We start from the raw sequence: 26,015 nt of genomic DNA, 5'->3' as shown, positions 1-26,015 counted from the left end.
CATATAGAAGGTTCTAAAATCTGACAACAGTATGCCATTCAAGAAACCATAACCCTACCTTTATCCTTTCATATTGTTAACATGATCAAATCAAATATCTGACTGGTAGAAAACAATGACAGTCAGAACTGTTAGTAATCAATTATGTGCTGTGCTGTGCTGTGCTGAGTCACCCAGTCATGCCCAGCTCTTTTTCGATCCCATGGACTCTAGCCCACCAGGTTCCTCTGTCCATGGAATATTCCAGGCAAAAATGCTGGAGTAGATCGCCTTTTCCTCCTCCACAGGGTCTTCCCTACCCAGGGACTGAATCAATGTCTCCTGCATCTCCTGCATTGTCAGGCAGATTCTTTACCACCAAACCACTTGGGAAGCCCCCAGTAAAAAGACACAACGAAGGAGGGTAAACAATAGAACACTGAAACAACAGTTAGAAGCTTTATAAACCTACTAAATTGATAAACGATCTGGTATTCATGTACCTGATTCTCTACTTCAAGAAACTAAAACACTCTCATCACATGTATGGTTAAATTCATCATACATAAAGTTTTCTCATAAAACATGAATGTTTAAATGACTTAACAAAAAAAGGGTTTTTTTAAATCCTGCTACTATAGGAAATGCTCAGTTAGATCAAGATGAATGCATTCTCAATCTTTTCTAAAAAACTTCTCTAGGGAACCCTCTCTAAGATGTTATTTCAACATGACCTCAATTATTAAATCCTCTGGAGACAAGACTCCTTTTAATAAGTCAGCCCAAGAACAAAGGGGCTTGTGAATTCTAGTCTCCTTTGATCTATGACGGCAGCAAACAGGAAAGAAGAGGCAGGGGTGTTAGTTCAAGTACAAATCTTTCATAGGACCATCTGACCATATCCCAGGGTTCAAAAGACCCGATCAACACCACCACACAAAACAGGGAAAGGGACCTATCCTGAGAAGGCCTGGAGAAGTTGTCATTAAGGATTATTCTTCTAGGGAGTAATCAAGCCTAGACAACATACCAACCCGAGAACACAATGGGTGAGCCTACAGGGATAAACTTCTAACTCTGGCATAACTTCTAAACTACTGCAGTGCACCCTATTCATTGAAAGACGCATTACTTCAGTTGAAATCATAGAGTTCTAGAGTGGTCAGGAATCTGTGAATTACCTGTGGTTCCTTCCACCAAATGCAAAAAGGCTTCATGTAGAATTTTGATGACAGACCTAATCTCTCTGGGAAATTCACAATGATGGGAAGCTAAAAAGCAACTGCTGACCCATTCCTTTCGGCCTTGCTTGAACGTGAGTGTGCCATTTCTGTCTAAGTTTTCTTATTCATTAATGACCCTAGCCTGCAATTCAGAGTTCAAATCTGACCCACTCCATCAGATTCAGACTTTGACTTTGTCTAGCCTTTGGACCAGTATCCACTTACAGGTCAGACATTCTAAATGGAATTGTGACCCTAGTCTATCATTAGATTAGGCCAGTTCCCGGGTTTAGCTCTCCTGGTCAGCCCTCATCTATGACAGACCACAACCACCATCACCCCTAAGTCTGCCCACTGCTCAGTCCTAACAGCCCTATGACTACAGATAAGCTTAATACTAGAGGACTCCATCTTGGCCTCTCCAGTCCAGCATCTTCTCTGATGCATATAGCTGTAACAGCCTTTGGCTAGTTGTTACTAACATGCTACCAGGGCTTCACTGGTGGTTCAGCAGCAAAGACTCCACTTGCAATGCAGAAGACACAGGAGACATGTGTTTGGTCCCAGGTTTGGGAAGATCCTCTGGAGGAGCACATGGCAACCCACTCCAGTATTCTTGCTTGAAGAATCCTATGGACAGAGGAGCCCGGCAGGCTTCATTCTATAGAGCTGCAAAGAGTTGGTCACTACCGAAGTGACTAGGAGCACACACACCAGGGTCCAAGAGCACCTAGATTTAAAAAAAAACTGTAAACCTTCTCCTCTGAAATAGGCCCAATTGCATATATAATACTGTACATGATTTTAGAAGGTTCTCCATGAATCCCAAGTTAAAAATCCCTGATATCTATAACGGGGACTCATATTTTTTAAAAAATTAAACACATATTCCACACACACTCACACACTAAGGGATACTCTTGCTAGACTCCCTTGCAACTTGAGATCTGTATGTGCTCTAGGTTTCCCAAGGAGGAACACTCCTAAGGAGTTCAGAAGGAAAAGGAAACAAGGAAAAGCAACCAAGTAAAAACAGGCCAGCCCATTCAACAATGATGGCAGGCAAGACAATGATTCTTCTGGCACCAGCAGCAAAAGCCAAGACTTCTCATTCAGCACTTCCCAACTCAAACAAGGCACCGTGCTTCTGAGCCCAGAGATGGCCATGGCTCCCTCGGCGAGCCAGCTGAAAAGTGTGGTTCCGGGAGTTGGTTCTAGAAGTTCAGCTAAAGTCTATTCTTTCCTCTGTTCTGATCCTCAAACATCCTATATTACAAGTTAATCAATCCCCTTCTGCTTAAACTAGCTGCGATGATTCTGTTATCTGCCACTCAGAGAGCCCTTTCCAATATGCGGGCCAAGTAAACAGAACACCTGAAATAAATATTTAAATATACTACCAAAGTGAAGTGAAGTTGCTCAGTCGCGTCCGACTCTTTGCAACCCGTGGACTGTAGCCCACCAAGCTCCTCCCTCCATGGGATTCTCCAGGCAAGGATACTGGAGTGGGTTGCCATGTCCTTCTCCAGGGGATCTTCCCAACCTAGGGATGGAACCCAGGTCTCCCACATCGCAGGCAGAAGCTTTAACCTCTGCACCACCAGGGAAGCCAAAACTGGCCTTAAAATATAGACCTTTGGTTGCATAACAGTGTATATGTACTTAGTGCCACTAACCTATACATTTAAAATGGTGAAAATTGAAATTTTTACATTATATACATTTTATTTCAGTAAAGAAATATTATTTTTCTAAACACCCCCCCCCCCAAAATTTTGTATTTCAGCCAAGGAATCAAGAACCCTTAGAAAACCTTGATTTAGTCAACTTATTCCTGTTCCAAGAGTATCAAGCAAGAAAGTCATTTATTCTCTAAGTCTAGCCTCTTGGTCTCTAACTACAAAGACTGGAAGAAATCTCAACATACATTAGAGATAAATCAGACACTAAAATTCTGCAGTGGGTGAAGTGGAGGGTGGAAAAGGAACAAGGCAATATTTGTTGCAAAGTTACTATGTGACCATGATAAGCCAAGTGCTTTCCATATATCCTCATTTAATCCACACAATAACAACACCCACCCAACTTCATTTAGAATAATGCTTCAAGGTAAATGTGACTATTCTTTTCTTACTTTTGAGAAAATGGAGAAGAAACCTGAGTAGCTCACCCAAGGTGCACAGCTATCGACTGCTGGAGTAATGACAGATGAAGATCGTCTGACTCCAAAGCCCTGGCTCTTTCTATACCACATTTCTCTTACTGCCTGCCACAGCCACAGTGCTCAGCAGGCAAGGGCTAATTAAATTATCCACAGTGATGGAATCATCGCCCAGCCAGGAAAGCAATTCTTGAAAAGTGTCACCTAGACCATTAATATAGTATGCCCTGTAGAGTCAAGTGTGATGTTCAAATACAGAAATAACTAGATGATGATGATGATAATGATAATAGCATCCAGCTACCATTTGCTGAGTGCCTATTATGCTTTAAGTGCTCCATATACACTACTTCATTTAATCCCCTGAACATCCCAGTAAGAAATGCACAGTAGGTGTTACCTTCATTTTACAACAGAAGAAAATGAGATGCAGAGATGGAGAACTCTGCCAAAGATTACACAGCAAGCTCAGTTCACAGCCACAATTTGAACCCATGTCTCTATAATGCCCAAATGCGTGTGTGGGGACCGGAACTTATATTACCTTTCCTCTTCTACAGAGCCAAACACGGGCCTTATACAGTAAACATTCAGTAAACCAGCAGTTTTTACTTTGAAATTAGGGACACCAAATGCAGACCAAGGGGTTACACAAACTTAACAGTCTAGTGCTGACACGGAGTGAAAAGACATGAAGGAAGAAAAGATAATAAAGAGTCCACCCTTGAAGGTCAACACAAGTTTGCCAGTGAAAGGATCAGCACTCCTTTTCTTCATACTTTCAGCCTAGCCCATCCCTCAATTCTCCCCACCTCAAGGGAGAGAAAAGAGCTACAGACAACCACTAAGGCTTGCTCTATCAACCCACACATACTGTTAGAAATTATACAGACTACATGATCCCAAGAGAACTGCATGAAAGCGAGGAAATTATCTGCAAGGCGTCTGATTCAACAGGACGAAGGCGAGACCTGAGAATCTGCAAACCCAACAAGCTCCCAGGTGATACTGCCTCCAGACCCTGCTAGCTTCAATTGTTACCATCCTCAGACTTCTTTATGTCCACCAAGTTCAGTCACCGAAGAGTAACTTATGACAAGCAGGAAGATGCCATTCATCTCCCTCTGGTACAGGGAGGCTTTATAATGGAGATGTATTAACAAGCTGGGAAAGAGCCACAGGGTTGGCTGCGTGGAGACTATGCAGGAGACTACACAGTCCAGATCCAGACAATCCATCTGTCCTCAATGAATCCAGTAAATGTCTGAAACTATCAATGACACATGTAAAATGCATTTCTAAGAGGTTATAGGGTAGGGTGTGGGGGTAGAGGGAGCGAAATAAAATTTGAATAAAAGGAATAAGATCATAAATTATATAACGAACATGTGGAAACTCAGCACAAAGAGAAAATATTGCCCTAGCCCAGTACAAAACTTTAGATCAAGTCTAACTTTGAGAAAAATAGCTTTATTTCCCAAATAAACCATAGCAGCATAAAAAGTTAACAGCAATGGGAATTCAGTGTATTCCCAGATGATGATAATGAGCTGCAAAAGGTCAAGAAACCTTAAGACAGAACATACACAATGATGGAGTCACTCTTTTATTTACAAACAGAGAAAGGAACTTATTTATTTAGTATCATTATGACAGACCCACCCATATATGGAAATAGTAGCTTGTGTAGTTAACTCAAAATATGGTCCAAACCACATGTGCTGGACTACAAGGAAAATCCAGTCTCATAAAGCAAAAATACCACTACTTAAAATTACACGCTAACAAAATTAACAGCTTATAGAGTATAGCCTTCTATTAAACAAAAGCTAGGACATGATTTTGTTTTTGTTTAATTCAACGGATATCGGGACACTCTACCAAGATATCATATCAAAAATAAATAAAAACCAAAAAAGCAATTATAACGAGAAAGAAACGGACATAGTGGGACTGATATAGTGGGGGAAAGTGGAAAATAATCTAAATGTTCATCAACAGCAAAAAAGATAAATGGGGATATAATCATAAAACTGAATATAATATAGCTCTAAAATTCAATGAACTATAGGGGAGAAAGGATAGTTAGGGAGTTTGAGATGGACATGTACACACTGCTGTTTGAAATGGATAACCAACAAGGACCTACTGTATAGTAAAGGGAACTCTGCTCAATGTTACGTGGCAGCCTGAATGCAAGAGATGTTTGGGGGAGAATAGATACATGTATAATTATGGCTAAGTCCCTTTGCTGTTCACCTGAAACCATCACAACAAAGTTAACTGGCTGTACTCCAATACAGGCTTCTTCCCAGGTGGATCAGTGATAAAGAATCTGCCAGCTAATGGGGGAGGCAGAGGAGACACGGGTTCAATCCCTGGCTCAGGAAGATCTCCTGGAGGAGGAAACGGCAACCCACTCCAGCATTCTTGCCTGGAAAATCCCATGCACAGAGGAGACTGGTGGGCTACAGCCCATGGGTTGCACAGAGTTGGACACAGTGAGGTGACTGAGCACATGCACATATCCCAATACAAAATAAAAAGTTTTTAAAAGATAATTTAAAAATTAATAATAAATAAAATTAAATTCACTGAACTATTTAGCAGTGGAATTAGGGGCTGAATTGTATCTCCCCAAAATTCGTATCTTGAACCCCTAACCTCCAGTGCCTCACTTCTGACTACACTTCTAAAGAGGGCCTTTAAAGAGGTGATTAAATTAAAATGAGTCAACTAAGTGGGCCCTAATCCAATATGACCAGCGTCCTTATAAGAAGAGGAACTTTATACACAAAGAGACATTAGAGATGTGCACCCACCCACCAAGGAAGGACAGTGACCAGCAAGAAGCTGGCCATCTGCAAGCCAGGAAGAGAGACCTCAAAATAAAGCAAGTCCACCATCACCTTGATCCTGAACTTCCAGCCTCCAGACTGTGAGAAAATAAATGTCAGTTATTTCTACCACACAGTCTATGGTATTTTGTTACATTAGCCAACTCCTTCTCCAGAGGACCTTTCTGACCAGGAATCAAATCGGGGTCTCCAGCACTGCAGGCGGATTCTTTACCAACTGAGCCATGACGGAAGCTCATGCTGGCCCACCAGGACTAATACAAATGATCCAAACTCAAACATTCATCAGAATCACCTGGAGGCTTTACTTAACACAGACTTTGGGGCCCTTCTCTCAGAGTTTCTGTTCATTAGGTCTAGAAAGAGGCCTGAAACAGACCTAGTTCTCATGGATGCATGTTCTTGCAAGGGCCCCCCTCTTGATGTAATGCTCTGCCATTACAACCTCCAAAGTATTAACAGTTTGAACACTGGTTTGCACTGTCATTTCGCACTGGTATGCACAAATTGGCTCAGCGGCAAAGAACCCACCTGCAATGCAGGAGACCTGAGTTTGATCCCTGGGTTGGGAAGATTCCCTGGAGGAGGAAACGGCAACCAACTTCAGTATTCGTGCCTAGGAAATCCCATGGACAGAGAACCCTGGCAGGCTACAGTTCATGGGTCACAAAAGAGTTGGACATGACTTAGGGACTAAACAAACAACAAACAAGACACAAATGTGGCCAGTTCTGGCCTGAGAATTTTTATTTCCAACAAATTCCCTGTGATCCTAAAGTTGCTGACCAAGTACCACATTCTCAGAGTTGCTAAACCATCTGCTGAACGATTAAGTCTAAAAACATAATATTGGGGAAAAAAGAGCCAGCTGCACAAGAACAAGTATAGATATCATTTATATAACGTTTTGTTATGGATGTGGTATTTCACTTCAGTCTGTCTGACTCTTTGCGACCCTGTGGACTCTGGCCTGCCAGGCCCCTCTGTCCATGGGATTCTCCAGGCAAGAACACTGGAGTCGGTTGCATGCCCTCCTCAAAGGAACCTTCCCAACCCAGGGATTGAACCCCATCTATTATGTCTCCTGCATTGGCAGGTGGGTTCTTTACCACTGGGAAGCCCTTTGTAATGGATATTATATATGTATAAACACAAGCATGGCAATGTGAACACCCAATTCAGAATACCTGCTATCTTTGAGGCCATAAAAGAACAGAATTATTGATCAGCACTACAGAGAGCCTCAGCTCTGTCTACAAAGGTTAATTGCACAAGTGAATGAAAAACAAAAAAAATTGAAGTAAACATGGCAAAAAGGTTAAGTTTTGACAAAGCTGAGAGTTACATTGTATTACTCTCTATACATATTTGCACTTTTCTATAAATTTAAAGCACTTAAACATTTTTCAAAGAGAAAAGAACCTTAACTATTATATAACTCTGGCACCACCGACAATCAAGTAAAATAATCCATTCAAAATTTTAAATTTTACCAGTTGGAAGAACAATTGTACTTATGGAAAAAAAAAAAAAACTTCACAGTAACCAAGATATAAGGTTACTTGAAGCTTGAGAATCACAATTTAAAAGACTAAATAGAAATAAATCCACTTCAAATGAACACATCTGAAAATTTACTAATATACTATGTAAATTAAGAATATTAAAAATGAGAACTACTATCCCTTAGAAATAATGGTAACTGTGACATTCAGGTTAACTTGACTCGACTATGTCTTTTGCATGAAATGTCAAAAATAAATTTTAAACTGTTTTAGAGAGGCAAAGATAAAACATAACAGGTGAAATTTCTATAAACCTAGAGAAAATAATAGGAAAAGGTTAAATTAACATGAAAGGAACAGATATAAATCTTAGAAAGAAAATTTCAATCTAAAAAATATAGAATAAATGCAAATTTCATAAAATAACTTTTAACTATTAAATTAGCCAATTGTGTGTTCAGTTCAGTTCAGTCGCTCAGTCGTGTCCGACTCTTTGTGACCCCTCGAATCGCAGCACGCCAGGCCTCCCTGTCTATCACCATCTCCCGGAGTTCACTCAGACTCATGTCCATCGAGTCAGTGATCCAGCCATCTCATCCTTGGTCGTCCCATTCTCCTCCTGCCCCAAATCCCTCCTAGGATCAGAGTCTTTTCCAATGAGTCAACTCTTCGCATGAGACGGCCGAAGTACTGGAGCTTCAACTTCAGCATCATTCCTTCCAAAGAAATCCCAGGGTTGATCTCCTTCAGAATGGACTGGTTGTATCTCCTTACTGGTTGGATCTCCTTGAAGTCCAAGGGACTCTCAAGAGTCTTCTCCAACACCACAGTTCAAAAGCATCAATTCTTCGGCGCTGAGCTTTCTTCACAGTCCAACTCTCACATCCATAGATGACCACAGGAAAAACCATAGCCTTGACTAGACGGACCTTAGTCGGCAAAGTAATGTCTCTGCTTTAGAATATACTATCTAGGTTGCTCATAACTTTTCTTCCAAGGAGTAAGCGTCTTTTAATTTCATGGCTGCAGTCACCATCTGCAGTGATTTTGGAGCCCAAAAAAATAAAAGTCTGACACTTTTTCTACTGTTTCCCCATCTATTTCCCATGAAGTGATGGGACCAGATGCCACGATCTTTGTTTTCTGAATGTTGAGCTTTAAGCCAACTTTTTCACTCTCCTCTTTCACTTTCATCAAGAGGCTTTTTAGCTCCTCTTCACTTTCTGCCATAAGGGTGGTGTCATCTGCATATCTAGGGTTAATGATATTTCTCCCGGAAATCTTGATTCCAGCTTGTGTTTCTTCCAGCCCAGCGTTTCTCATGATGTACTCTGCATAGAAGTTAAATAAGCAGGGGGACAATATACAGCCTTGACGTACTCCTTTTCCTATTTGGAACCAGTCTGTTGTTCCATGTCCACTTCTAGATGTTGCTTCCTGACCTGAATACAGATTTCTCAAGAGGCAGGTCAGGTGGTCTGGTATTCCCATCTCTTTCAGAATTTTCCACAGTTTATGGTGATCCACACAGTCAAAGGCTTTGGCATAGCCAATAAAGCAGAAATAGGTGTTTTTCTGGAACTCTCTTGCTTTTTCCATGATCCAGCGGATGTTGGCAATTTGTTCTCTGGTTCCTCTGCCCTTTCTAAAACCAGCTTGAACATCAGGGAGCTCACGGTTCACATATTGCTGAAGCCTGTCTTGGAAAATTTTGAGCATTACTTTACTAGCATGTGAGATGAGTGCAATTGTGCAGTAGTTTGAGCATTCTTTTGCATTGCCTTTCTGTGGGATTGGAATGAAAACTGACCTTTTCCAGTCCTGTGGCCACTGCTGAGTTTTCCAAACTTGCTGGCATAATGAGTGCAGCACTTTCACAGCATCATCTTTTAGTATTGGAAATAGCTCAACTGGAATTCCATCCCACTTCCACCAGCTTTGTTCGTAGTGATGCTTTCTAAGGCCCACTTGACTTCACATTCCAAGATGTCTGGCTCTAGATTAGTGATCACACCATCATGATTATCTGGGTCATGAAGATCTTTTTTGTACAGTTCTTCCGTGTATTCTTGCCACCTCTTCTTAATATCTTCTGCTTCTGTTAGGTCCATACCATTTCTGTCCTTTATCGAGCCCATCTTTGCATGAAATGTTCCCCTGGTATCTCTAATTTTCTTGAAGAGATCTCTAGTCTTTCCCATCCTGTTGTTTTCCTCTATTTCTTTGCATTGATCGCTGAAGAAGGCTTTCTGATCTCTTCTTGGTATTCTCTGGAACTCTGCATTCAGATGCTTATATCTTTCCTTTTCTCCTTTGCTTTTCACTTCTCTTCTTGTCACAGCTATTTGTAAGGCCTCCCCAGATAGCCATGTTGCTTTTTTGCATTTCTTTTCCATGGGGATGGTCTTGATCCCTGTCTCCTCTACAATGTCACGAACCTCATTTCATAGTTCATCAGGCACTCTATCCTTCAGATCTAGTCCCTTAAATCTATTTCTCACTTCCACTGTATAATCATGAGGGATTTGATTTAGGTCATACCTGAATGGTCTAATGGTTTTCCCTACTTTCTTCAATTTAAGTCTGAATTTGGCAATAAGGAGTTCATGATCTGAGCCACAGTCAGCTCCTGGTCTTGTTTTTGTTGACTGTATAGAGCTTCTCCATCTTTGGCTGCAAAGAATATAATCAGTCTGATTTTGGTGTTGACCATCTGGTGATGTCCATGTGTAGAGTCTTCTCTTGTGTTGTTGGAAGAGGGTGTTTGCTATGACCAGTGCATTTTTTTTGGCAAAACTCTATTAGTCTTTGCCCTGCTTCATTCTGCATTCCAAGGCCAAATTTGCCTGTTACTCCAGGTGTTTCTTGACTTCCTACTTTTGCATTCCAGTCCTCTATAATGAAAAGGACATCTTTTTGGGTGTTAGTTCTAAAAGGTCTTGTAGGTCTTCATAAAACTGTTCAACTTCAGTTTCTTCAGCGTTACTGGTTGGAGCATTGATTTGGATAACTGTGATATTGAATGGTTTGCCTTGGAGATGAACAGAGATCATTCTGTTGTTTTTGAGACTGCATCCAAGTACTGCATTTCGGACTCTTTTGTTGACCATGATGCCTACTCCATTTCTTCTGAGGGATTCCTGCCTGGAATAATCAGTGCTGCTATTTTCATTTTATTGGGAATATAAAATGGAAAAACTTTTCAGAAAGAATGTAAAAACATAAATCAAGGGCATTAAAAATACTCCCTTTAATCCAATAATTTTCTTTCTAGGAATATATCCTATCGAAAAAATCAAAATAATGAAAACAAACATTCATACATGAGTATGTTAATCATAACATTAAGTCGTATAGAAAAATTACCCAAACTAAACCACAATGCATACATATGATACAATATAAAATTAAATAAAAAGGAAGATTATAAGATTACACACACTATGATCTTATCAGTTCAGTTCAGATACTCAGTCATGTACAACTCTTTGCATACTTACGGACTGCAGCACATCAGGCCTCCCTGTCCATCACCAACTCCCTGAGTATACCCAAACTCATGTCCATTGAGTCAGTGATGCCATCCAATCATCTCATCCTCTGTCGTCCCTTTCTCCTCCCACCTTCATTCTTTCCCATCATCAGGGTCTTTTCAAATGAGTCAGTTCTTTGTATCAGGTGACCAAAGTATTGGAGTTTCAGCTTCAGCATCAGTCCTTCCAATGAATATTCAGGACTGATCTCCTTTAGCATGGACTGGTTGGATCTCCTTGCAGTCCAAGGGACTCTCAAGAATCTTCTCCAACACCACAGTTCAAAAGCATCAATTCTTCGGCACTCAGAATTCTTTAGAGTCCAACTCTCACATCCATACATGACTACTGGAAAAACCATAGCCTTTGGCAAAGTAATTATCTCTGCTTTTTAATATGCTGCCTAGTTTGGTAATAACTTTTCTTCCAAGGAGTTAAGTGTCGTTTAATTTCATGGCTGCAATCACCATCTGCAGTGTTTTTGAAGCCCAAAACAATAAAGTCTGCTACTGCTTCCCCATCTATTTGCCATGAAATAACGGGACCAGATGCCATGATCTTCGTTTTCTGAATGTTGAGCTTTAAGCTGATTTTTCACTCTCCTCTTTCACTTTCATTGAGAGGCTCTTTAGTTCTTCTTTGCTTTCTGCCATAAGGTTGGTGCCATCTGCTTATCTGAGGTATTGATATTTCTTCCAGCAATCTTGATTCCAGCTTGTATTCATCCAGCCTGGCATTTCTCATGATGTACTCTGCATATAAATTAACTAAGCAGGGTGACAGCATACAGTCTTGTATGCATACAGTCTTGTACAGCATACAGTCTCCTTTTCCTATTTGGAAACAATCTGTTGTTCCATGTCCACTTCTAACTGTTGCTTCTTGACCTGCATACAGATTTCTCAGGCGGCAGGTCAGGTAGCCTGGTATTCCCATATCTATCAGAATTGTCCAGTTTATTGTGATCCACACAGTCAAAGGCTTTGGCATAGTCAATAAAGCAGAAATAGATGTTTTTCTCGAACCCTCTTGCTTTTTCAGTGATCCAACGAATGCTGGTACTTTGATCTCTGGTTCCTCTGCCTTTTCTAAAACCAGCTTGAACATGTGGAAGTTCACGGTTCACATACTGCTGAAGCCTGGCTTGGAGAATTTTGAGCATTACTTTACTAGCATGTGAGATGAATGCAATTGTGCAGTAGTTTGAGCATTCTTTGGCATTGCCTTTCTTTGGGATTGGAATGAAAACTGACCTTTTCCAGTCCTGCGGCCACTGCTGAGTTTTCCAAATTTGCTGGCATATTGAGTGCAGCACTTTCACAGCATCATCTTTTAGGACTGGAAATAGCTCAACTGAAATTCCATCACCTCCACTAGCTTTCTTCCTAGTGATGCTTCCTAAGGCTCACTTGACTTCTCATTCCAGGATGTCTGGCTCTAGGTGAGTGATCATACCATCGAGATTATCTGTGTCCTGAAGATCTTTTTTGTATAGTTCTTCTGTGTATTCTTGCCACTTCTTCTTAATATCTTCTGCTTCTGTTAGTTCCATACCATTGTGTCCTATATTGAGCCCATCTTTGCATGAAATGTTCTCTTGGTATCTCCCTTGGTAATTTTCTTGAAGAGATGTCTAGTCTTTCCCATTCTATTGTTTTCCTCTATTTCTTTGCACTGATAACTGAGGAAGGCTTTCTTATCTCTCCCTGCTATTCTTTGGAACTCTGCATTCAAATGGTATATCTTTATTTTTCTCCTTTGCTTTTCACTTCTTTTCACAGCTATTTGTAAGGCCTCCTCAGACAGCCATTTTGCCTTTTTTGCATTTCTTTTTCTTGGGGATGGCCTTGATCCCTGTCTCCTGTACAATGTCATGAACTTCCATCCATAGTTCATCAGGCACTCTATCAGATCTAGTCCCTTAAATCTATTTCTCACTTCCACTGTATAATCGTAAGAGATCGGATTTAGTTCGTAACTGAATGGTCTAGTGGTTTTCCCTACTTTCTTCAATTTAAGTCTGAATCTGGCAATAAGGAGTTCATGATCTGAGCCACACTCAACTCCCTGTCTTGTTTTGCTGACTATATGGAGCTTCTCCACCTTTGGCTGCAAAGAATATAATCAATCTGATTTCGGTGTTGACCATCTGGTGATGATCTTAACTATGGAAAACTACAAAAGTTCAAAGAGAAAAAATGAAAGGAAATACACAAAAATATTAACTCTGCCTCTGGATGATGGATGATTTGCTCCTTAGCTTCTTTTCTATAACATATATATATATATAACTTTTACAATTAGAAAAATAGAAATTTAAAAATACTGGCACTTTCATTAAATATAAAACATTTCAAACGAGGGTATCAGGGCATTCAATAAGTACCTTCGCTGTTATTTCAAGAAATCCTTGAAACATTCATTGCAGTAAAAAGTTGATTATATCTAAGAAGATACAATGTATCTTTCCAAATGTAGACATTATTTAAGAAGCCCTTCATAGCACCTCCCTGGTGGTCCAGTGGTTAAGACTCTGCCTTGCAAAGCAGGGGAACACTGGCTTGATCCCTGGTCCAGGAAGATCCCATATGCCCTGGAGCACCTAAGCCTGTGTGCCACGACTATGGAGTCAGTGTTCAAGAGCCTGGGGGCCACAGCGACTGAAGAACACGTGCCTTAAAGCCTGTGCTCCGTAGCAAAAGAAGCCAATCCCATGAGAAGCCCGCACATCCCAACTAGAGAGTAGCCCCCACTCTTCACAACTAGAGGAAAGCCCACACAGCAACAAAGAACCAGCACAAAAATAGATAAGTAAGCAAAAGTTAAATTTTAGAAAAACTTGGCCAAAAAAAATAAAAAAGTCCTTCATAGTTTTCCTCTGATTCCTTTCAAAGGCACCCACAGTTTTCTAACATCAAAGTGTCTATACATATCTTAAACTGGTTTTCTAATCAATCATTCTATATCACAATCAACATTCCAAATCACGTATTTTCATCAACCTGCCTAATGATAATGGCTGAGACCCCAAGACCTCCCAGTCACTGAGCTGTCCCTTACAAACCACTCTAAAGAAAGTTATCATCACCTTGACTTTGTAGGTGTATGAACTCAGGCTAAGTAATTGTCTCAACATCACACAGCTAGAAAGTGGCAGATCTGGGACTTAAACCCTGGTCATTCAACAGAAGTATATCACAGGACCTTTCAATAAAGCTGACATAACATAAAATCCTGGTTTGTTTGGGGTTTTTTGCAAATTTAATTCTGTCTCCCAAAGAAAAACAAGGATAGAGTTCCAGAAAAAAGATACAATTACCAGAAAATGTAATTAAAGCAGCCACCTATTAATCATAGGAAAAGATTTCAATCTGTATCTTTATCACCTACTTTGTACACTTACCTATTGAACACTGACCCCACACACGTGAATCACTTAGTTTAAGGTCAGAGATAAGAGAACACAGGCAAGCAGGTAAAGAGCTGTGACAGGCTGTTTTTTCCAAAAACAGGCACAGCAATATTTCCTGTCCCACAAGCCCTTTCAGGGGCTTACCACACCCTCACCCAAAGTGGGGAACAATTTCCCCTTCAGCTTCAGTTGAGCAGGGCTCTCTATCAAGGAACAGAATGACTCAGAAGTAATACTGCATGATTTCCAAAGGCAGCACAGAAAAGGCAATGCAGTTGTCCCTCCGCATCTGCGGCCTCCACATACTCGGATGCTACCAACCACAGATCAAAACTATTTGAAGAAAGAAAGAAATTCCAGAAAGTTCTGAAAAGCAAAACTACAATTTGCTCCAAATGGGCAACTATTAACATGGCTTTTTATATTGTATTCACAACTATTTACATAGCATTTACATTGTATTAATTACAATTGATAATTAGAAGTAATCTAGAGATTATTTAAAATATACAGGATGCAAATACTACACCACAGTATATACAGGACTTGAGCATCTCCAGATTTGGGGATCCTAGGGGTGATAGCAAGGACAATGGTGTAGGCGCTTTCCCTGTCCCTCCAGCTCTGGCTCGCCATCTCCTCCCTCCCTCTCCATGCTTCTCTCCCTCTCTATAATACAGTCCTTGTCCCCCTCTTCCCTCTCTCTCACCCTTGCAATCTAGTCACCATTCCGTGAGGAAACCCAGGTAACGTGGGAGGGCTACAAACAGGTGTCCGAACCCCAGATTCCCAGTTGTTATCTCAGCTGACAGCCAGCATCGCCCAGCAGATATGTTCCTGAACAAGCCTTCTGGCCCTCCCCTTGAGCCACACAGCTGACCCAAAGGGTAGCAAAGACAAACTATGCTACATGAAGACTCCAAATCACAGACTCCAGAGAAAAATAAACCTTTTTAAGTTTTACAGCGGTTTGTCAAGAGGTCAAAAACAGTAAGAGGTCACCAAAACATTTGGGGCTGATTTCACAGCAAGTTAAAAAGTTTTGATCATTCCATAGACAACTTGTACAACTTTGGCAATAATCCTCTTTAAATTAGCTAAACCATAGTCATCCCATGGCTCCTTTGACTTCAGATGGGTCTCTGGAAACTTGAACCTTCAAGGCTGCCTGATTCTCCACTGTGAGTCAAACTCTATAGCACGTTGAAATAAAGTTTCACTTTAACGGCTGGTGTCACATCTTTTCAGGGGGAAGTTCTAAGCAGGGGTGCCAAGAAACTTCCCTCTAGAAGATAGATGTGGCACCCATGTTTTATCCGATCCCACAAAATACACTTGTAGCAAGCTATCCTCTATTACCAGCACTCCCTAGAGTAGAGTATTTCCACAAAGTAATTAGACAATGTACATGGAGAGGATGTACACAAAGTACAAACAGGGAACGCAGAGAAAATTGTGCAGAGGGAAACACACACACAGCGTTGAGTGGCAAGGGAAAGAACAATAAAACACTGCACTCCTGATGCAGTGCAGGCCACAGTACTGTTTATTCACTGCCTTGCTGTTGTTCAGTTGCTCAGTCATGGCCAACTCTTTGTGACCCCGTGGAATGCAGCATGCCAGACTTCCCTGTCCTTCACTATCTCCCAGAGTTTGCTCAAACTCATGTCCATTGAGGCAGTGATGCCATCCACCCATCTCATCCTCTATTGCCCCCTTCTCCTCCTATTCTCAACGTTTCCCAGCATCAGGGTCTTTCCCAATGAGTCGGCTCTTTGCATCAGGTGGCCAAAGTATTGGAGACTCATTTTTAGCATCAGTCCTTCCAATGAATATTTACTGTTGATTTCCTTAATTTATATTTTTTATATAGCTTCAAATGCAATTTCTAAACAAATGAGCTGAAATAAGTTAAAAGCTTCTCCTTATCGATGGAAATACAACAAAATTTTACCAACGACAAACTTTTCAATGATGAGGTATGCATGACGTCAACTAAATACAAATAAGAATAGAAACGCTGAGATTAGTTTACTTCATAGATTTAGGAAAGAATTTTCGAATGATAATGGCAAGTATCACATTAAAAAGGTAACCAGTTAGTTATCTATCGATTAATGAGCAAATGATAGACTGTAAAATGTTCCTTGATGACAGAATACATCAGTGTAAGTGAAAGTTGCTCAGTCATGTCCGACTCTTTGCAACCACATGGACTATACAATCCATGGAATTCTCCAGGCTAAAATACTGGAGTGGGTAACCTTTCCCTTCTCCAGGGGATCTTCCCAACCCAGAGATCAAACCCAAGTCTCCCGCATTCAGGCAGATTCCTTAACAGCTGAGCCATAAGGGAAGCCCAAAATACATCAGACTGGTAATCAAATATAAATTCCATGAATATGAGCCCAGAAAAAAAATAGCATTTATGTTTTAGGCATAGTTTTCCACTAGCACAAGACCTTTCTTTTTTAAAATCTTTTTGAGTGTATCTCTGTGTGTGTGTGCATGCACACACACACGTGCCACACGTATGTGCATGCTCAGTTGTATCAGTCCCCATGGACTATAACTCGCCAGGTTCCTCTATCCATGGAATTTTCCAGGCAAGAATACTAGAGCGTGTTTCCATTTCCTACTCCAGGTGATCTTCCCCGACTCTTGTGTCCCCTGCATTGGCAGGCAGATTCTTTACCACTGCAGCACCTAGAAAGCCCTTTTGACAGTATAATGAAACCCAAACGTTTCCTTTCAGTTAAACCTAGGTCTCTCTAACCACCTAATAAAATCTATTCAGGGTCACAGACTATAGTAAATACAATCATCATCATTGCAAAATTCTTCTATTCTCCTTCATTAACTTTTGGACATATGATATTTATTCATCAGGTTGTTAGGGAACCATTGACTAAAACCACCCATCTTGGCTCAGCATGATGATAACCACTTGCATAAGTTGTCTCACAATAAGAGGTCCAGGTAAGGAACACAGTGCTGTTGCTGAAAACTAACCTGGAGAATTCAGGAAGGGGCCAAATGGAGGGAGGAGACTCTGGTCCACAAGACGCTTGCTCCTTGGAAGAAAAGCCATGATCAACCTAAACAGCATATTAAAAAGCAGAGACGATACTCTGCCAACAAAGGTCCATCGAGTCAAAGCTATGGTTTATAGTCATGTATGGATGTGACAGTTGGATTATAAAGAAAGCTGAGCACAGAAGAATTGATGCTTTTGAACTGTGGTATTGGAGAAGTACTCTTGAGAGTCCCTTGGACTGCAAGGAGATCCAACCAGTCCATCCTGAAGGAAATCAGTCCTGAATATTCATTGGAAGGACTGATGCTGAAGCTGAAACTCCAATACTTTTACTACCTGATGCAAAGAACTGACTCATTTGAAAAGACCCTGATGCTGGGAAAGATAGAAGGCGGGAGAAGAAGGGGACGACAGAGGATGAGATGATTGGATGGCATCACCAACTCGATGGACATGAGTTTGGGTAAACTCCAGTAGTTGGTGATGGACAGGGAGGGAGGCCTGCTGTGCTGCCGTCCATGGGGTTGCAAAGAGTCAGATACGACTGAGCGACTCAACTGAACTGAGTTAGTTAAATCCAATCAATTTAAAAGGATAAAGCTTGTCATTTTATATCATTTCTAAGGATCATTTACACAAATTATCAAATAATTCCATTTCAGAAACACTCAAACATAACAAATGACCATACACATGAACAAAATGCAGCACAAAGCTATGTCTATAAAATTGCCAGGATATTTTACAAAAATTAATCTAAGTTGATCATTTTTGCTTGAGTGCGTGTGTGTGTATATATATACATATAGTTACTGAATACTAAACAGGGAAATAAATAAACAGGCAAATCATACGTAAAATGAGTGATCAAAGAGTTAACTATAGTACTCAAGCACCAAGTGACATTATAAAGGAATAAAAGAAGACTACATTATTGTTTTTTGTCACACCTCTATTCCAGAACCTAAGAGATAAACCATAGGGACTCCTGTAGTATACAGCACATGCTTCCAATTGTCTAATATACATAGTAGCTGCTTCTTTGGATGGAAAATCTCTCAGAGGAAACTGTGTGTGCATGTATACATATGCTTAATGCTCTCACAAGCTGTACTAAAAGACATTACATGGGTCACAAAATTCAGCAAGAACAAATCTGGGTGAATATCAAGACCAGCATTAATGATGCATCCTTGGTAAGGCTCTACACAAAGAACTGATTTGAATATAAAAACATTCTTCAGTCTTTCTTGTGTTCACACAGCTTTTCAAACTTGACTAAGTGAAGACCTTAATATTGTCTGAAGAAAGAAACAGTATTTTCATTGATACTTTGAATATGACATCATCTCTCTAGGCCTTGAATCCCTGACCTCTGGGTAAAACAACTAAACCAATTATTTCATATTTTAAAATATATAATCTTTATCTACCTACATACTTGATTTCCAGCCTGTAAGAAGAGTACAAATATTTATTTTCCTATTTGCAATAATAAACATTACTTGTAGCTGACTAAACATCTGTCTCCGAGTCTCTTGGCTTTTCAATTCTCATGAGGGTTTAAGTTGACCATTAAGAAATCCTTAACTATTACCAAATCCAGTTCTTCCACAAGAGACAATTTAACAGCCCTATTTTGTATCATATACCTCTGAGGTCTGAAAGAGACTAAGGGCTCTTTCCACAGAAATACCTACTTATGTACATACAGACAAGATTTTACATAGCAATGAAGCAGGGGGGGGGGGGGGAGGGGGCGGGGTTATTTTAGACTTTCTTAAAATCTGGTGAACTTTGACTTACCTTGCTCACTTTCTTCAAGACCAGAGCCTAAATCTGTATACTAATCTCCACCCCAGTTCCTACCTACCAACAGGATAGTACCCTGTACTTTTTGTTCATAATCCTTTAATTCTCTTACAAATTAGATGACTGTATGTACCATGGTATACTATTTTGACTGTTTTTCTCATTTTCTTCTCCATTGGAATGTGAGCTCCTTAAGGCCAGAAACTAACAGATCCTGTTCTAAAACTCCAGCAACTGGTACCACACTGTGAAAAAATATATTAAGTATCTGTCTTTCAAGTAAAGCCACGAGTTGATTATTGTTGAAGATGGGCAATGAGTACAAGCAGAGTAGGGCAGGAAGGATGTTTCATTCTACTAGTCTGTCTCCTTTTGTATATATTTGAAGATTTTCAAATATTAAGGGGGAAAAAAGTCTAAAAAAAAGCTTTACAGCGATATACGAATAGCTTTCACATACTTGAATACATCTAAAAACAAACGACACTTGTTCATTATGCCTCAGAGAACTAGGATCAATGATTAGAAAACAAAATTCTGCCTTCACATGAGAAAGAACTCTCTAATAATTAAAGGTATCTGAAAATGAAGCTGGCACTGGGCTAGGTACAGACATACTTTGGACATATCGTAGGTTCAGTTCCAGACCATTACAATACAGCAAATATGGCAATAAAGTGAGCCAAACAAATATACTGGTTTCCTAGAGTACATAAAAGTTACATTAATGCTATACTGTAGTCTATTGTATACAATAGCGTTATGTCTAAAAAAAATAATAATGTTACATATCTTAATTTAAAAGTGCTTTGCTACTCTGCTCAGTGTTATGTGGCAGCCTGGATGGGAGGGGGTTTTGGGGGAGAATTGATACATGTTTATATATGGCTGACTCCTTTTGCTGTTCATCTGAAACTATCACAACACTGTTAATCAGCTATAATCCAATATAAAATAAAAAGTTCAAAAACAAAAAGAACTCAAAAAAGTGCTTTGCTAAAAAATACTAACCATCATCTGACACTACAGGGTTGCCACAAATCTTCAACTTGTTAAAAAAGCAGTGTTTGCAACACACAAGAAAGAGAAGTACAATAAAACGAAGTAAGCCTGTATATACAAGCAGGAGATGGCCATTCAAAATGGATTACTATTAAAAAATGAATTCTAAGGGTTAAGGTTAGGGTTCAAATCTGTGAATATGTGAAAACATAGTTTATATCTTAAAAGAGCTACACAGAAGTCAATATAAAGATGACTACTGATTTCATAAAACAGCTACAAAGAATGAAGTCCTTTCTCAAAACCAATTACCTCTCCAGCCTCATTTTATGGGCATGCAAACACTCTCTAGCTCCAGCTTCCCCAGCCTTGACAGGTCCTCAATGTGCTCGGTGGTGTTCACCGCACTTGCTGCTCCTACTGGAGCGCTCTTCGGATAGCACCTAAGAAACACTTCCTCGGGGAAGTCGTCCCTACCTAACCAGATTATGCTCTCTGACAACCACAGTTCTTTTCCAGGAAGCAGAGACCCCATGTTTTTGCTCACCACTGTATCCCTAGGGCCTGAGACAGAGTCTGGCACATTGTAAGTGCTCAATAAATATTTGTTGAATGGATGAATGAATACAACATTCCCTATGAACCTAGCATTTTCATAAATTATGATCTAAACTGAATATAAGTCAACTTACCGAAATATAATCAAGCTATTTCTTTATCACAAGTGATTAAACTACCTCCCTAGAGGCCAAGGACAATAAGAAAACAGCTAGCTCCCAAGAGAATCTTTTATACTTGTTTTATTACGAAAATATAATGCATTTTCATTAACTTTTAGCTTCACAATACACACAAAAAATTTGTTTCTCAGAATTCTTTTAAGATTCTGACAAGCCAAATGATTCTCAAGTCAAATGGTGGGTTATTAAGCTAAAAGAATTTATTGTTATGAATGTGAAATCTAATTAGGACATTTAGTTAAGGAAGCAGCAGTGAGAGATTTAGGACAGATGGACAACCATCAGGTCATATTAAATATTTCCAAATATGTGTTTATAAGAAATATATGGAAATGCCCAGCATAGGGATACTTTCTGTTGCTAAGAAACAGTGATCGTTGATGACTAAATTGCCCTTCTTACAAAGGTCAACAACAATCATCTCATTTATCAGTGCAATTCCTTTAAACTATTCATTCTTAAAAACCTTTACAAAATATACTAAACAAAAGGACGTAAATGGTATTTAACGCTCAGAAATCATTGATGTATATAATGTATACAGAAGACAGTGGTATTTTACTGACTTCCATCAAAAGTGGTTTTACAAGACAAAATTATGAGATCCTACTTTAGTATTAAGAACATGCGAACAGAAATTATTAGATTATTAAAAGTACAAAAAAGAAATTCTGTCCACACCAAGTCTATCACTATGGCTAATACACAAAATATCTGAAATTCCAAACAAATTCTAACAAAGCAAAACACTATGTTTTAGAACTATTTTATCCTTAATTGGGAGAAATTACCCACTGTCATCTTATTCAGAACTCTGTGTTACCTGATAAATTTGAATTAGAGCCAGCACTGCACTATGTTGAAATCCCTTAGATTCAACCCTGCTTCTAATAACTTTTAGCTTCAGTTCTGGACCCAACATGAACTTTCACCCAGGTCATCCACTCCATTATTAGTACCAGTCCTGGGCTCAGTCCCTCCTCCACTTCAGAAAGAAATGACAATCTAAGGAAATGATGAAGGGAAACCTTCCTACCAAGTAATGAACTCCAAAGAATGATTGTTTTTTCAATGAAATAAATAAAATTTACCTTGGAGATCCCAGAATGTGAATATGGAACCTGTAAAAGACTTCGCCTAATGCCTGATTTTCTCTGATATTAACAGCATAAAATAACAAATGATTTTCTAGTACCTCAAATCTATATATTAGAAGACACAACACCCTAAAACTCCTTTTTTATTATGAAAATTTTCAAACACACAGAGCAGCAAAGAAAGAGTTTAATGTACCATATCACCTTGCCAACAATTATTAGCGCTCTGACAATTTTATTTCATCTATAGGAAATCTATTCTTGAACCAGTCAAAAGCACACTGAATTGAGATACCCTTTTAAAAGTGTACTCAACATGTTGACCATGCAGAAACAGCAGGTTTCATGCAAAAACTTTATTTTTGTCTCTTACTGGTCTATTAAACAAATTCAGCAGTAAAACCACCTCTGCCCTAGAGAAAAAAACTCATAATTCTCATGACTTTCTGATCACTAAGACGTTACAGAAAATCATATGATCACTTGAAATGGTAAGTCCCAGTTCAGTAATTTAAAATAACTAGTCTCAGGCAGACAACTGGGGAAATTTGAATATGGACTATGGATTATATAACATTATTGTATCAGTAGTAAATTCTTGGGTGTGACAATGCATTGTGTAGGAGAATATTTCAATTTTTAAAATAAAAAAGTTGAAGTATTAGGAATAAAGTGTCATTTTCAAATGGTTCAGGCCCACTCCACTGGCCAAAAAGGTACACTGTATATATACTTGTAGTCAAATGTTACTAACTGGTAAAAGGTATGAGATGCTTATTGGATAATTACTTCAACAGTTGTATAAGCTTAAAATTTTTCAAAATTTAAAGACTATATCCAAATAATAATCAGAACTCCAAAGTAAACACCAAAACTTCTGTTACCTTTTCAGCTAGGGCCTGCAGAGAGCTGGCCATTGTCAGGGAGGGAAGGAACAAGATCCGTCTCTTCTCACAAGTTTCTCTTCTGCCATCTTTCAAGTTTTCTGAGCCCACTCAGATCAAAGACAGGAAGGGGAGGAGAGGTCAGGCATAACAGTACAGTTCTTACTTGACTGCTACTGTACCAACAGGACCCAATGTTATATGAAGATGGCAAGTGTGTAATGCTGATTTGCCCTCTCTTGGGAAGAGTCTACACATCCATCTATGAGTATGATCCTCCAAGCACAAGAGCCAGGGATGGTGCTCTCCCTTGGTTAATGTTAACGGCTCCCCCTCAGTGTCCCCTCAGTTTCTGACCTCTGGCCATACACCCAACTCCTTACTGCAAGGATCTTCCTTCCCTGGCAGTAAACTTCTTGGGAAGGATTTCAAGTAACACCAGGGTGACAGTCATATTCTGCGATACATACCTACACTTCTGACCTGCTGGGAGAAAAGCCTGTTAGTCGCTAAGTCATATCTGACTCTGCGAACCCATGGACTGTAGCCTGCCAGGCTCTTCTGTCCATGGAATTCTCCAGCCAAAGATACTGGAGTAGGTTGCCATTCCCTTCTCCAGGGATCAAACCTGGGTCTCCTGCATTGCAGGCAGACTTTTTACCATCTGATCCACCAGGAAGAAAGCAGTGCAATTATTTCTCAAACCCAGCCCAACTGCCAAAGAATCCTTATGCTTTCTCAGGCATGAGGCAAGAATCGGTCCTTTGTGACCTCAGACCATGTACTACAGTTGCTCTCACTAAGCTTCATGAAAGATTCTGATGCCTATCTCGTAAGAGGTAGGGCTAAACACACAGCACTTCAATGGCACTATGAATTTGCCTAATGAAATCTCTCCCTCTTTTGATATTCTCTAGGTAACAAAGGGATTCAAAGATCACAAAATTAGCTTGCTACAATTCTGTATATGCTATAGCACTTCCTTGGGATATAGAAGTATCTGTTGAATAATGATACATCAACTGAAAGTTCCACTCCTTCAGGAGGCATGTCTTTTTTTGTCTTTTTAGTGCCAGCGCTAGCATTCAACACATCATGGGTCCTCAAGAAAATGTTTTTTGAGGGGATGATCTCAGCAAATGACAGCGGGTATAAATAAGTGGAAGAGTACATAAAATTAAGCAATGACGGATGACTTTCACTATCTGAAGAACTATCTGAAAATAGACTGCTCAGTAAGTGAACATTGGGCTAAGCAAAGCACATTTGGTCCTCCCTAATTTATACACCTAGATATAGGCCTATGAAAATCTAAAAGGGCAATCAGACACCCAAGTGTTCCTCCTCTATTAATGATACCCATCTCCACACTTACTCATAGCACACAGAAAATACTCATGTGTTTACCATTTGTATACAGGTCACTGAGGGCTTAGTTGGTTCACCCTTGCTGACATAAATAGTAACTATCACGTTGACCAACAAAGGTAAAGTTAAAGGACTCACATAAAAGTTAAGAGAGAAAGATATGGATTATATTAGAGGATGAGTAACTGCCCACAGCAAACCCCTCCAACTCCCACAGCCACCCTTAACTCCACCCCCTCCCCGACTTTACTGAGTGAACACCATTTGGAAGAAATAATAGCCCCTCTATTTCTTTCTGTTCCCTACTCTAAAACTACAGCCATGCAAAAAGATCTCTGCGAGGCAGCGTGATGCCTGCAGGGGCTTCCCCAGTGGCTCAGCAGTAAAGGATCCACCAGCAAAGCAGCAGACACAGGAGACCTGGGTTCGATCCCTGGGTAAGGAAGATGCCCTGGAGAAGGAAATGGCAACCCACTCTAGTATTCCTGCCTGGAGAATCCCATGGACAGGAGCCTGGCTGACTGCAGGTAGTACAGTCTTAGATACAGTCATTCAACAAGCCACAATGGAGAGCTAATACGTTAAGGTGCCCTAAAGGTTTTCTAATTTGAAGATTACTTATGTACATATTCAATAAATACTTAAAGAACACCAACTATGTGTCAGGTTCTGGGCTAGTCAGGCACTATGGGAGAATCAAAGATGAGTAAAGCATCCAATGAGCTTACAATGTAATAAGAAGGATTTGACAAATACCTAAAAGATTGTAATATCCTAGTAAGAAAAGCACCACCATAAAGAAATGAGAGACTCTGAAGAATGATTCAGATTTTAACAGGGAGAGGTGAAAAAGGGCTTTCAGGAAAGGAAAGAGTATTACCAAAGAAAAAGAGATAAATGTAGGAATACTGACCAAGACCCTAGAGTATTTGTTAGGTATTAAAAAGGTAGAAAATAAAGATAGAAAAAGCAGACTAGAGCCTAACTGGAGAGGGCCCTAACTGCCAAGGTTAGATATTAAAACTCCCTTTTGTGAGTAACAAGAAAAAGAAATAAATTTAAAATAAAAGTTTCAAGGACATGGTAGTAAAAAGGATTTAGAGGGCCTAAACAATTTTAAAAAGAACAAAGCTGGACAACTTATATCACACATACTTCAAGACAGTATGAATCAGTGTGGTGCTGACATGATACACATATAGATTAATATATAAAAGAGTCAAGGAAAAGATTCAGAAATATATGATTAGTTCATTTTCAACAAAAGCTTCAAGATAAGACAAGGGAGAAGAGATAGTTTTTTTCCATAACTGGTCCTTGGAAAACTAAATATGAAAAAGAATGGACCTTGATCCTTACCTCAAACTCTACACAAAACTTAACTGAAAAGGGGCCAGAGACTGA

The 26,015-nt window shown here is 39.8% G+C and overlaps 1 protein-coding gene across 21 annotated transcripts in view; it reads right to left on the bottom strand.

Annotated features, from left to right (window-relative positions):
- The window catches only part of GTDC1 (glycosyltransferase like domain containing 1), a 502,335-nt gene that overhangs the window by 450,854 nt on the left and 25,466 nt on the right, over positions 1–26,015 (bottom strand). For 3 of the 21 annotated variants that reach the window (XM_069577664.1, XM_069577655.1, XM_069577658.1), the window contains exon 2: positions 23,244–23,353. The exons of 15 other annotated variants lie outside the window; for them this stretch is intronic. The gene's annotated coding sequence lies outside the window, so the exon portion shown is untranslated. Of the gene's footprint in view, positions 1–1,160; positions 1,933–23,243; positions 23,354–26,015 lie in introns of all 21 variants that reach the window. 3 more of the 21 variants (XM_069577650.1, XM_069577668.1, XM_069577654.1) reach the window with 2 other exon arrangements.

Source organism: Ovis canadensis, chromosome 2 (assembly GCF_042477335.2).
Source record: "Ovis canadensis isolate MfBH-ARS-UI-01 breed Bighorn chromosome 2, ARS-UI_OviCan_v2, whole genome shotgun sequence".
Classification (NCBI taxonomy): domain Eukaryota; kingdom Metazoa; phylum Chordata; class Mammalia; order Artiodactyla; family Bovidae; genus Ovis; species Ovis canadensis.
The sequence above is the reverse complement of the archived record's forward strand: the minus strand, read 5'-3'. Positions and strand labels throughout refer to the sequence as shown.